The sequence below is a fragment of the Lycorma delicatula genome, chromosome 1 (genome assembly GCF_047948215.1).
Source record: "Lycorma delicatula isolate Av1 chromosome 1, ASM4794821v1, whole genome shotgun sequence".
NCBI classification, from domain to species: Eukaryota; Metazoa; Arthropoda; class Insecta; order Hemiptera; family Fulgoridae; genus Lycorma; species Lycorma delicatula.
This window is the reverse complement of record NC_134455.1, coordinates 352,705,107-352,719,329: the sequence shown is the minus strand read 5'-3', so window position 1 is coordinate 352,719,329 and position 14,223 is coordinate 352,705,107.

The window sequence follows — 14,223 nt, the reverse complement described above, 5'->3', positions numbered from 1 at the left end:
TAATTACATTTTTTTTTTTTACAGATATAATGATAACATATCACTTTTATATATCTTTTCCTTTCTATAAATTATTTTACCATTTTGGGAATGAAATGGTTTTATATAATTTTTAAAAACAGTATTATATACTTATATGAAATTATATATTTAATATTATATATTTAATATTTTATATATTGTCTATTAAAATATTTCCTTCGAATTTATTCATTACTAGTTTTGAATAGAACATTAAAACCAATTTTTAACATACAAATAAAAATTTAAACCAATTGTAATATAAAAAAGAAAAACCTTAAGAAATATACAATAAAATACGAGTCGTTACATAGCTTCGTTCTCCCCTATCGGAGAACTAGATTAAAGATGATTTCAACACGTAATAATAGGAAGGTGAGGTAATGCGGTCTAGTTGAACAAAGACCACTTGCTGACTAAAGAGTATTCATTTTAATAGGGTCGAAGTGAAGCATGAACTTTAATTATTACAACTCTACTAAGAGAATGTCCAAAGTATAATGGTGTTAACAAAGAGTCTTAGAAGGGCTTACACAACTCACTGATAGTGTGGTCAGCGACTGGTAACTTATTGTATTAATTACTGTTCTAACTAAACTTGGTAGCAAACTCAATTGAGAAAATATGACTCAGAAGGTTCGTGTTCCTTGAGATAAAGATAATGAATATATTACTTCTAAAACTAATTTAGTCAAATGTTAAAACTTAAGTATTTCGTTCGAGAAAGAACTGATAAGTAAATAAAAGAACATACAAGAAAATTAAAACCCATCATTCACTAATAAACGCTACTTTTTTTAGCACTTATAATAAAAAAATCGTAAAAGATAATAAAATTACTATTATTCGAGAAAGTTTAAAATGCATAAAAATACATAGCTCTAGAGAAATTTAACCTGGGGTATCTGAAATCTTGCTAATATCACAGTGAAGGAGAAAGTGTAACGTGAGAAGAAATCTCTCATAGCAAGAAGCCAGTCACCGATCCTACAATACATTCCCATCCAGCGCTCAACTAAGTATTCTAAACTTTGATGAGTAGTAGTAATATATCCAATAACTGTTCCATCGTAATTTGTTTTCCAAGAACGGAATAGATATTATTGGGAAATAAACCTATTTATCCAGAATTTTTGTTAGAAAATAATTAAAATTGTATTGAATTTAGAACTAAGGTATATCAGAGTAATTTATATAAAACGTAATACTTTTTGACCATTATCTAATTTTTTAATTTTATATTACCTAGCCAGGAACCCTATCCCCTAGAGTAGACCCCCTGCGTAGAGTTTGCTTCGCTCGCTTTCCATCTTGTCATTATTCGTTACCCTCATGATTGTGAGAATAAATAATAAGATAAATAATAATTAAAGTATTTAAGCTTTATAGAAATCTGAAAAAGTAACTAAAGTACTAAAGAAAGAACAATAATAACTATGGTAACTAGTAACAGATAATTGACGAGGAAAACTTAACTTATTTCTATTACTATGGTAACAGAAACTAATTTAATTTTTAATTAGTATTTTTTTCTTTTTAAATGAATATCATTAACTGATAACTTCTTCCCCAACAAAGCTAAGGACTCGCTCTATGGCTTAAAACCTTTCCTGGTATAATACAAATTATCCTGCTAATTTAATATCGATCGCTTAATATATAAAATAAAACAATTTGATGTGGACAACACATGACTTCCTTGTACGCCTATTAAATTACATTTACACATTTTTTAAAATGAAAAGTACATAAAATTTTATTACATATTTTCTTCGTTATTATTAATTTACTATTAATCGAATTTTCTTTTTTTTACAATTTGAAGTTAATAATTATTAATAAATCTATATTTAAATTAAAATAAAAAAATTAAAAAGCAAAGTTAGGAGATAAAGTCTGTTTCGAACCGATATGCTTTTCCCTAAGATCAAAATATATCATAAATAAAAATGTTGGCTATAACTCTGAAACCAAAGAAAATAACTATCACTTATGATTTACCGTTGAAAACCTCTCAATGACGGCTTTTTACTGCAGTCGATTGAAATTAAAAAGGGAGGTGCACAACTAGATGTAACAACAGCATTAAATCCAAAATTTCAACATTCTAAGGCTAATTGTTTTTGCCGGAACTAGCAAAATGAATTCAGAAATGATCAAAATGGATATTTCCGTTTAAATCAGGGAAACCAAATTTTTTGCGAACACAATACTTCCTTTACTTCGTACAAGCAAGTAAAAAAGGGGTTTAAATATTATAAATAAATGATTACAAATTGCTTTTTAATAATAATTTACCATTTTTCGATAATTAAAAAAAAAAGAATCAGTTAACTTTGTATGTATAATTACTATTAAAATCTTTAAATTTTTACTGGAAAATTCAGTATAATACAACATTGATTGTTTGAGACAGTTCTATCAAATAAGGAAGGAAAGACAAATATATCTGAAATTTTTTACACATTTCATATTTTAACACTCAATATTATTTGAAAGAATTAGTAGCAAACAATCATCTGTTATTACAGCTGATGTTTGATGCTGAAGGACTACAATTCAACATTTTTTTGAACACTTTTTTACAACACTTTTTTTGTTCTCGTGCAATTTATGTTTTCAGTTAACAGCAGTTATTACCTCAATTATCGTATTAAAACTAGACAAAAGATTTACAATAACTGAATTCTAGTTTGGCTTACTGATCGTGCGAAGTTGAATAATAAATAAAATGTTAATAAAAAAAAATATAAGACTTTAAGTAAACATTTTTTTCTAAAATATATATATATATTGAAAATAATATTAAATATAAAATGATAAGCAATATAAGCCACCCGGGCCGATTGCTATGGCTCTGAAAAATTATATGGGAGATGATTTCTCACGATAAATATCGATTGGTTCAACGGAAACGATGAAATCGAATTTTTCCTTCTATCTGAAAAGGAAGAAATTCTTTGGACTAGAAAATTGCCTTATGTGTAATATGTTTCCTTATAAATTCAATCCTATGTATTTTATAGAAACAAATTTTGTATGAAGAAAAGACTGAAATTCTTATTATAAAAATTTTAATTATTATCTTTATCATATAACTATGTTTTTTTTTTTAGAAAATAACAGAAAAATTAATGTATATATATTTATCTGTATTTAGAGAGTAGAGAAAAGAGTACGCTTCATGTATTATTAAACAAAAATACGTGGTTGTTTTTTATAGACCCTATTTACTGAGATGCTGTCTTAAAAGTTTCACTTACCTATTATTTTAAGAAAGATAATTCGCTTATTTAGATTATGGATAAACATTTGGGGCTTATTTTCTCTTTAATCAGCAACGGGACAGGGTACTTATAAAACTTTATTGCGGTAAACAAAAATAAATTACAAAAATTACAGTAATTATAGTTTGTGTAATAATATATATCCATTTTATATTTCAAATGAATGTTTTATTACGTCAATTCATGATTCAAAACTGATGATGTTTTGAGGCTTAAAAAAAATTCAACATAAAGTATCATTTCTAAAGATAATAGATAAGAAAGATGGAAACATTAAATATTATAATTATTATGTATTTTATGATAAAAACCGGAAGCGTAAGTTTCGACTGCGGGATTGGTATAGTCCGAAGCGAGCACAAAACAGTAAGTGCTACAGAGAAATCAGGTTACTGCTATTATAATAGGAGTCTTCTTGGATCATAAGACCCGAGGGCTTGGTGGTGTGATGCCCGGGTGTGGGGCGTGTCTCTACCGTTGCAGGGCATTAGGAAGTCGTATTAAACTGGACCCGGCGTGTAACACGGAGGCAAACCGGTTGTTACGCTCTAGACTAGCTCTTCCACTGGATCTGAAGAAACTTACAGGGCATCTCTCACAAGCAGTCTATGTAGTTTATTACAGGCCATATAACCAATATATTATTATAATTATTTTAGCTGAAGGCTCCGATGAACTTTTAAACTTTTCTCCTATCATAAATTCAGTGAATCGTAAACCAGATATGTTTAATTGTAATTTTTCTTTTTGATTAACGATAAGTGAATTAGAGCGTATATATTCAACAGAATAAATGATATTTTTTTGTTTTTTTAACCAACTATTTTTTCAATCTGAACTTATATTAAATGTTTAGTTAATAAATAGTTTAGCAAATTACATCCTAGCAACAGAAAAAATTATTTTCAATAATCACTATTTGTGTCCTCTAAAATTAAAAATACTACGTATGATATAAAACCCCATTTTGTTTATAAAAACTACCATGACTTACGATGAAGATTTCAAAACCATTGAAGTACAAAAAAAAAATATATAATACGTAAATAAGATATTATTTTGATCTAAATGCTATTAAATTTGATTCTAAAGTTCAAATTATTGTGTATTTAGTACTCATGTTACATCCACGTATACATTTTATGAGTGGAAGGGTGAACAGCCAAGAAAAGCAGTGTTGTCTAAGGACAACAATTTCACAGGGCAGAATACGGAACACAAAATTTAATGCTGAAACAAACAAAAATAGATAATTTTATCAAAATAAAAAAAAAGATAACATAAAACATCCTTATTAGAGAAAATAAACCGAAAATAATTAGAGATTCTAAAAGATAAAGGATTAATAAACGAGAAAGAACAATACTGCCAAAGTATTTTTTGTTATGCAAATAATTAAAAAAGCAGTTTTTTCCCTAAGCATAAAAAGAAAAAGTCACATTTACAAGAAAAAGTGTAGTTAAATAGAACATAGACAAGTCAAGGTTTACCCATCAGGTTGGGCTAGTGGTAAACGGGTCGAGAGTTCGATGGTAAAGTCAGTTATTTTTATACGGATTTGAATACTAGATCGTGGATACCGGTGTTCTTTAGTGGTTGGGTTTCAATTAACCACACATCTCAGAAACGGTAGAAACTGTAAAAGACTACACTTCACTTACATTCATACATATCATCTTCATTAATCCTCTGAAGAATTATCTGAAAGGTAATTACCGGTGACTAAACAGGGAAAAGATAAAAGTCAAGGTGAAAAACTTATTCCATAGGAAATGTCCGGGGTTAAATTAAATTCTTACAGCATTCAGACAATTTGTAATCACAGACCCTTCATCATCACATAAAACATTATCAAAGCCGTGTGCTTTTTTTGGGGGGGAGAATATTTTTATGTTATTATCGCCTGGAAAACAAAATTATGAAATATAAAAATAAAATATAAAATCGAATAAAAAATAACAGAAATTAAAACAAAATAAATACTTAAGATAGAAATTTATAAACAAAATTAAAACTTAAAATAAAATATTAAAAACTAAAATATTAAACAAAAACATACAACTCATGTTAAAAAGTTTAATAACGCTTTTAAAAAATGTGTAAAACACTAACACTTCGGAGAAATAGAAACACCAGGTCCAAAACTCCTTTATTATTGTCCAGGATTTGACAAAAATTACTGGGCAATTAGAATCTACGACGCAAGGCCGCATAATATATGTAATCCACGAGGATGTGGCACAAAGTCAAACGGCACATGCATCGTATCCATATCGGTGCATTTTCTGCTGATATCAGGTACCCGTGAGTAGCTCTCGTATGTTCTATCCGCAATCGGTAGAGGACCACTTCCTCTCAGCGAATTTTCCTGTGCGAGGAATCCCATGGTATTTTTGACGTGTCAAAGTTTGTTATCTACTGTGAAAATCCAGTCATCTAGCCACCTCTCGCGAAGTATGAGTTTTACATAGTTAATAAAGTTAATAAAGTCGAATGTAGTAATACGGGTACTGAAGGATAGATGATCATACCCGTCTTTAGCAGTGGAATCTGTACATTTATTAACAGGAATCCCCATGTGACTAGGGATCCAGCAGAAACCCACTTCTGTATCGCGATGATTCAACTCGGCGATTGCATTGTAGATTTCGGTGACGATAGGATGTCTGGAATAAAACCTTTCTAAGGCTTGGAGAGCACTACACGAGTAGCTACAAATAAGAATATGACGGTACTTAGGATAAATGATATTCAAAGGCTTATTTATAGCAAATAGTTCAGCAGTAAAGAAACTCGTAATACCGGGTTGACCAAACATATAGGTTTGGTCATTAACAATAAACGCGCATCCAACGGTATCATACTGTTTCGATCCATCTGTGTATACTACTGCGGTCTGTGTTTGTCGTGGAGAGAATATGGTGAAACATTCGCTGGAAGAAAATAGGTGGTGTTGATTCTTTATTGTATATCGTGAGGTCAAACATAAAAGGTTGATTAAGGTTGGTTGTAAGGTTGATTTCCCACTGAAGATACGAACACGGATAAAAAGAAAAAATAGAAAGTGCGTCAACATTTATAAGGCGCAGTAAACGTCGGGACTTATACCTATAGGTTTGGTATAACGTAGACGGTCCTCACACCATCAAAATTAAGGATTTCCAAGGACTGCGGCAAAAGCCGGATGATTTGGCCGCCCTTAAAAACGGGTAAAGTAAGATGTTGAAACCTGGTCTCATCTATCCCAAAGTGATGGTTCACTACAGTCAACAAGGATGCTTACGAAAGGGGTTGATTTAAACAAGCAGGTGCACCTTGCAGGGGCACCTGCAACAAGCCGAAGGAAAGCATGATGTACAGCATCCAGCATTTTAAGCACGGTATTTCGCGCTGAAGAGTAGGCGACACAACCATAATCTATAAGCGAACGAACTAAGGAATAGTAAAAACTCAACGTACATGACCGATAAGCACTCCAATTAATATTGCTAAGAACTTGCAGCATTCTAAAAGTTTGGAACATTTTGTTTTCAATTCTATGATGTGCTGACCCACGTAAGGCAGCTATCAAATATAACCCTAAAAATCTGACATCAGAAGAGATAGCAATCAGCTCTCCACTGAGAAAAACTTGTGGAATAAAGGGGTCTCGCAGGCAAGAAAAGACTACACATTTTGTTTTCTCACATGAATATATTAAATGCGGGCGGTTCCTCAACTGTATCCTACAGTATACGAGCTGATGGAGGATGAGGTTTTGAAGAATGGAAAACCATAGATGACATCCGAGAGAAGGTGGTTGTGGGGACTCCCTTAACAGGGAGCTTAGTAATAATCACAGCTGGCTTACCCCCAGCTGTGATTATTCTTGCTCGCATGGGCAAACCTTTGGAGACTGGGACTTTCAGAGGAATCCCAAGATTAGATTCATTAACTGCAACTAACGACTTTTTGTTAATTTTGTCAGCTCTGAAATAGTGGCTGTAAGTGAAGCGACTTGATCAGATAACATCTGAACAAGTTTTTTAGCTCATTGCAGGATGTGAACTGCTGATTACCTTATGAGATCATAAATTACCTTAATTTATGAGAGTTTGTTTTGATATAGAACGGTAGCAAAAGATACATCTGGTTTAATCAGGTTTCGTGATTTAATTACTTTTCTGTATTCTCTGCGTGCAGCTGGAAAAGATAGCTTCTGCTCGGTAGACATTCTGAGAATTGTGTTTTCTTCTTTAAAAGTTGGGCAATCTCGGCGGCGAGGTGTATGTGAACCACTGCAGTTCACACATTTTTCATCTTCATGGCAATTAGTGTCATTGTAGCCTTCCTTAGCACATCGAGCACAGATCTCCGTCTTCGAGCAAGTTGTTGTAGTGTGACAATAACCTTGGCATTTTAAACATTGATGAGGATTGGTATGATTGGTCGTACCCGAACTGACAGGTAACCCACTTTAATTCTCTCTGTTGGTACCGGGAAATTAAATGTTAGTATAAGAGAAGGTACTGGTTCTTCCGTTCCGCTCTGCCGTATCATTATACGTTTCAAATCTACAACTTCTTGGGTTCGAAGCTATTTCCGTTACATTCGCTCCAGAAGGTCTTGCAAAAAATTACTCCCCAGCTGGTATTTAAAGTTTTGTAGCACATCGTACTTACGTTTATACTGCCCGCATTAGTAATACGTAAGTGAGATCTACTCTGTTCATCGTTATGAGTTTCAAGTAATATCGATCCAGTGAGTTTCGATCCACCTCTCCGGTGAGGTACATGATCTTGTCATTCCCTTGTTGATCAGAAATGCCAAGACTTTGGGAAGGAAGCCACTTTCCTGAGTAATTAATATAACATCGAATCTCTCTTTTTTTCAGCTGTAGATGGGTTGCTTTACAATTTGCATTGGTTCTTCATTACTGACATTCTCGTCAAATAAAGCTGATCGAGGTCTTTTCACAAGATTGTTTTTGGTGGTTTTTTTTCAGATCGACCACCAACCACCATAGGAGTGTCGTTTAGAATTGTAATTTTAGTACCACGAGTACCGGCGACAAAATGGATCATTCCAGATGAACGTACGCATACTGGAACTAAAGCTAAATCAACTGGGTTTGCATACTCAGTTGTAATCGAATCTTCATCGCAGTTTAAACCGTTATCAGGCAACTGCCCAACGTACTGGAAAATCACCATGTGTCATGTAAAATCTATCTTTAGTCTTATCACCCCCAAACGCAATCAACAAGATGACTTCATGTCGATGTCTTTTTTCTTTTTTCCTGTTTAACCTCTGGAACCATCGTAAAGTATTACTTCAGAGTATATGTTTGAATGTAAGTAAAGTGTAGTCTTGTACAGTCTCAGGTCGACCATTCATGAGATGTGCGGTTAACTAAAACCCAGCCACCAATCATGTCGGTGTCTGTCGAGGGCTGAAGACCACCACATCAGTATAATGTCTTCAGTTTGTGGTAAATTATTTCAAACAAACAACTAATTTTTTGCCATAAATCTGTTAACTGACGTTCACGAGATATACATAATTAGCAACCCCAGTCGGGGTTGCGGCTTCTTCTACGTATATGCGTATACAATTTCAAAATTGGGAAATAATATTTTAATAATTATATATGGGCTATTGCTCTCATGAGTTGTCGCTATTCACAACCTACCGGACAGAATAGAATATTTATATAGAAGATGTGTGTACCGAAAATCAAATTTTAATGAAATCAGGAGGATATTGAAGTTGTTGAACTACTTTGTTCACAACACAGCAAAGTCCAGAAGTTTCATCCTGGATAATCCATTGTTTGGGACTGTAGTGGTTACATATTTTAATTATGTTATCTATTTGAATATCTCTAAAAATTCGCGTAGTCAATTTCAGGGTGATAATTAAAAATTTGAGACATAACATATTTTTTGAAGGTTGAATTCAGTTTTGAGCAGAGCATATACAAATCTTTGAGAACTCTACGGCGCATATTTACGTTATCTATCGTAAATTCTAGTATCCTAGAATTTCTACTTCTTATCTGTGACCTCGCCGACCTAGGCGTTATGAAAATATTAACTCCAAATTGCAAGTCGAGTCTATGTCAATTATGTAGCCATAATTAGCATAGACTCGACTTAACCTAATAGAATTGCTTGATTCGGAATATAAAAATCTAAAGACAGAGTACTTTATTTCTTTGCTCATGTGAGGGTGAGATCTCACGGGTCGCCGGCAAATTAGACAGTTTAATTAAATTTAGTAAATCACATAACAGCTTTGAAAACTCGATATTGACATAGATAACGATCGATATAGATGATATCTACCAATGTTTTTTTTTTTGTCTTCAGTCATTTGACTGGTTTGATGCAGCTCTCCAAGATTCCCTATCTAGTGCTAGTCGTTTCATTTCAGTATACCCTCTACATCCTACATCCCCAACAATTTGTTTTACATACTCCAAACGTGGCCTGCCTACACAATTTTTCCCTTCTACCTGTCCTTCCAATATTAAAGCGACTATTCCAGGATGCCTTAGTATGTGGCCTATAAGTCTGTCCCTTCTTTTAACTATATTTTTCCAAATGCTTCTTTCTTCATCTATTTGCCGCAATACCTCTTCATTTGTCACTTTATCCACCCACCTGATTTTTAACATTCTCCTATAACACCACATTCCAAAAGCTTCTAATCTTTTCTTCTCAGATACTCCGATTGTCCAAGTTTCACTTCCATATAAAGCGACACTCCAAACATACACTTTCAAAAATCTTTTCCTGAGATTTAAATTAATTTTTGATGTAAACAAATTATATTTCTTACTGAAGGCTCGTTTAACTTGTGCTATTCGGCATTTTATATCGCTCCTGCTTCGTCCATCTTTAGTAATTTTACTTCCCAAATAACAAAATTCTTCTACCTCCATAATCTTTTCTCCTCCTATTTTCACATTCAGTGGTCCATCTTTGTTATTTCTACTACATTTCATTACTTTTGTTTTGTTCTTGTTTATTTTCATGCGATAGTTCTTGCGTAGGACTTCATCTATGCCGTTCATTGTTTCTTCTAAATCCTTTTTACTCTCGGCTAGAATTACTATATCATCAGCAAATCGTAGCATCTTTATCTTTTCACCTTGTACTGTTACTCCGAATCTAAATTGTTCTTTAACATCATTAACTGCTAGTTCCATGTAAAGATTAAAAAGTAACGGAGATAGGGAACATCCTTGTCGGACTCCCTTTCTTATTAGGGCTTCTTTCTTATGTTCTTCAATTGTTATTGTTGCTGTTTGGTTCCTGTACGTGTTAGCAATTGTTCTTCTATATCTGTATTTGAACCCTAATTTTTTTAAAATGCTGAACCTTTTATTCCAATCTACGTTTTCGAAAGCCTTTTCAAGGTCTATAAACGCCAAGTATGTTGGTTTGTTTTTCTTTAATCTTCCTTCTACTATTAATCTGAGGCCTAAAATTGCTTCCCTTGTCCCTATACTTTTCCTGAAACCAAATTGGTCTTCTCCTAACACTTCTTCCACTCTCCTCTCAATTCTTCTGTATAAAATTCTAGTTAAGATTTTTGATGCATGACTAGTTGAACTAATTGTTCTATATTCTTCACATTTATCTGCCCCTGCTTTCTTTGGTATCATAACTATAACACTTTTTTTGAAGTCTGACGGAAATTCCCCTTTTTCATAAATATTACACACCAGTTTGTATAATCTATCAAACGCTTCCTCACCTGCACTGCGCAGTAATTCTACAGGTATTCCGTCTATTCCAGGAGCCTTTCTGCCATTTAAATCTTTTAATGCTCTCTTAAATTCAGATCTCAGTATTGTTTCTCCCATTTCATCCTCCTCAACTTCCTCTTCTTCCCCTATAACACCATTTTCTAATTCATTTCCTCCGTATAACTCTTCAATATATTCCACTCATCTATCGACTTTACCTTTCGTATTATATATTGGTGTACCATCTTTGTTTAACACATTATTAGATTTTAATTTATGTACCCCAAAATTTTCCTTAACTTTCCTGTATGCTCCGTCTATTTTACCAATTTCATTTCTCTTTCCACTTCTGAACACTTTTCTTTAATCCACTCTTCTTTCGCCAGTTTGCACTTCCTATTTATAGCATTTCTTAATTGCCGATAGTTCCTTTTACTTTCTTCATCATTAGCATTCTTATATTTTCTACGTTCATCCATCAGCTGCAATATATCGTCTGAAACCCAAGGTTTTCTACCAGTTCTCTTTATTCCGCCTAAGTTTGCTTCTGCTGATTTAAGAATTTCCTTTTTAACATTCTCCCATTCTTCTTCTACATTTTCTACCTTATCTTTTTTACTCAGACCTCTTGCGATGTCCTCCTCAAAAATCTTCTTTACCTCCTCTTCCTCAAGCTTCTCTAAATTCCACCGATTCATCTGACAACTTTTCTTCAGGTTTTTAAACCCCAATCTACATTTCATCTACCAATGTAAACAACAATAATTAAAAAACAAATAAAAATATATAGACGTATTTGATTTGTATAGTAAAAAGTTTCTTGAGGTTTGAACGTGGTAAACATTTGAGGGTAAGCTACAGTTAAAATTTCGTATGTTTTGTTCAGTAGTTTGGCGGTTATTGGGAACAAACGAAAAATAAGTTGCCTCTTCATAAAGTAGTAGTAAGTTGAGATTAGAACTGGACTTCTGACGAAGGTCGGCTTTTATGTACATCTATTTTAATTATGAAATTCATTGCTATAAGATAATAACAACATAAATAAATCCAGTAAGAAGGTCAATGGGACTTTTAGTCGATTTTCGCAATCATTAAGAAAAAAATCACAAATTTATTACTTTCCAACAATTACCAAACGTTTAATATTTCCTTTTCATCAGCTACTCGGTCTAACCGTCGACCTGAAGAACTCTGTAACAAATCAATAAAAACCAGTTACATTGTATACCCGCAGATAATCTACGAGTACTGCCAAATTTTGAATGTTTCTCTATTTTTAAACATTTTCGAGTGGAAGTAGGAGATTACAAGTAGTGATGCGACTGAAAAATAACTTTATTTATTCACTTTGTTCTTTATTCACCTTAAATGAACTCAAGCCGATATGTGGATAAATTAAATCACAAAACCCAAACATTTTTTTATTTTGGAATATCTTCCAGCTGAAGAATTTTGCATTATTCTACTATAAATAAAATTATATACGATATTTCAATTTGGACTGTATATATTTGGAAATAGTTGCATAAAACGATCTTGATTCATAATTGGTGTCCTCATCGGACTACTTCTGTAATATTTAAATGGAAATAATATATTTTTAATGAAAAAAAATTATAATTCATAAAACATAGTTCTGTTCCACTTTATTGCTGTATAATTTCAAAATATAAAATCAATTATCAAACGAATAAAGAAAATACTTATTATAAATTATACAAAAGATATTGTAAACTAAAATTTATGCTTAATTTATTTTATTGTTCTATATTATTGCAAATATAAACATAATTAATTTTAAAACTATAAATATAAATTATTATTAACAGTTATTAGTTATATATTTTTTATATTTATTAATAATAACTGTCAATAACAATCTATTTTTATAATTTAAACAAAAAAAAAGAAATACAAAATTTGCAATTTTTATTTGTCTAATTTGAATTTCATGAAATAAAATAAAATGCTCAATGTTGCAGTAGTTTATTCTAAAGTGGGTATTATAAAAACATAGAAAAATAGAGAAGAATGTGTGTTAGAGGGAAAGAAAAAGAGAGGTGCATCGTAGTTAGTGTCAGCACTATTAAAACGTCAAACTCTTTATGCATGGTAAAGAAGCAAATTCGTACGTATATTAAGAGACTATAAGAGCTTAAATTTTATGAAGGGGAAATTTTAGACTCAAGATTATAATTACATTATACTTCCAAATGAAGCAAAGGATGTATATCCTGAGGAAAAGAGCATTCCGATGAGTAAAGGCTACTTAATACTGTTTATTAAATCATTAAAATTTCAAAGCCGACTGATAAGTTGAGAATGCTTAGTTTGCAGAATAAAGATTAAAATATGCGAATGTAATATGTCGTTTCTTTTGTACTCTTTTTTCTGTATTCTTAATGATAAAAACTTTACTGAAATCACAAAATTAATTCCTTTAGAAGTGATTCCACATAATTTTAAACAGTTTTTTGATTATTGAAAAATAAAAATAATCATTTTAAAAATATGTTACTTATTTTCTCCTTTTTTTTATCAAATTGACTGAACACAAGCCATAAATTAAAACTGTACTTTCTTGAAAACTAGCAAACTAGCAAATGCCATCGTGATATTCATTCAGCATAACCGTAAGGCTGTGTTTAGGATCTGATTGATTCCATTCCCTTCGATTATTCTAAAATATTCACAAAACAATCTTTTTTAATAATATTAAAGAATAAACTTTTCCAAAAGACCAATCGAACAGATTCCAAAGAATCCTCATTCCTCACTAAAGAATCTGGTTTTTTATGAATTTTATTGGACGAACTAAAAATAGATTGCAATCCAGGTACCAGAAACTAGAAAATCAGGGTACAAATTTACTGAATTATCTTTACGGTTAATTTGGTACACCAGTTTGCCGGTTTCGGAGCTAGCCGATTTCAAGTATAATTACCGGTAAAGAACTAAGAAATTTTTCAGTAATTAATGCATGTGTTTTACTTCCTTCCATAAAATATTCTAGCAGCATGTTTTAAATCAGTATAAGAATAAAAAAATTAAATATATCGGTTGGCTGAAATTTAACTTACATCTGCTCCCAACTTTTTTATAATTTAAATAATTGGATGCGATTTTCGGCATTCTACCTTGACCCGAGTTCACCGAAGAATACTTCAATGAAATATATTT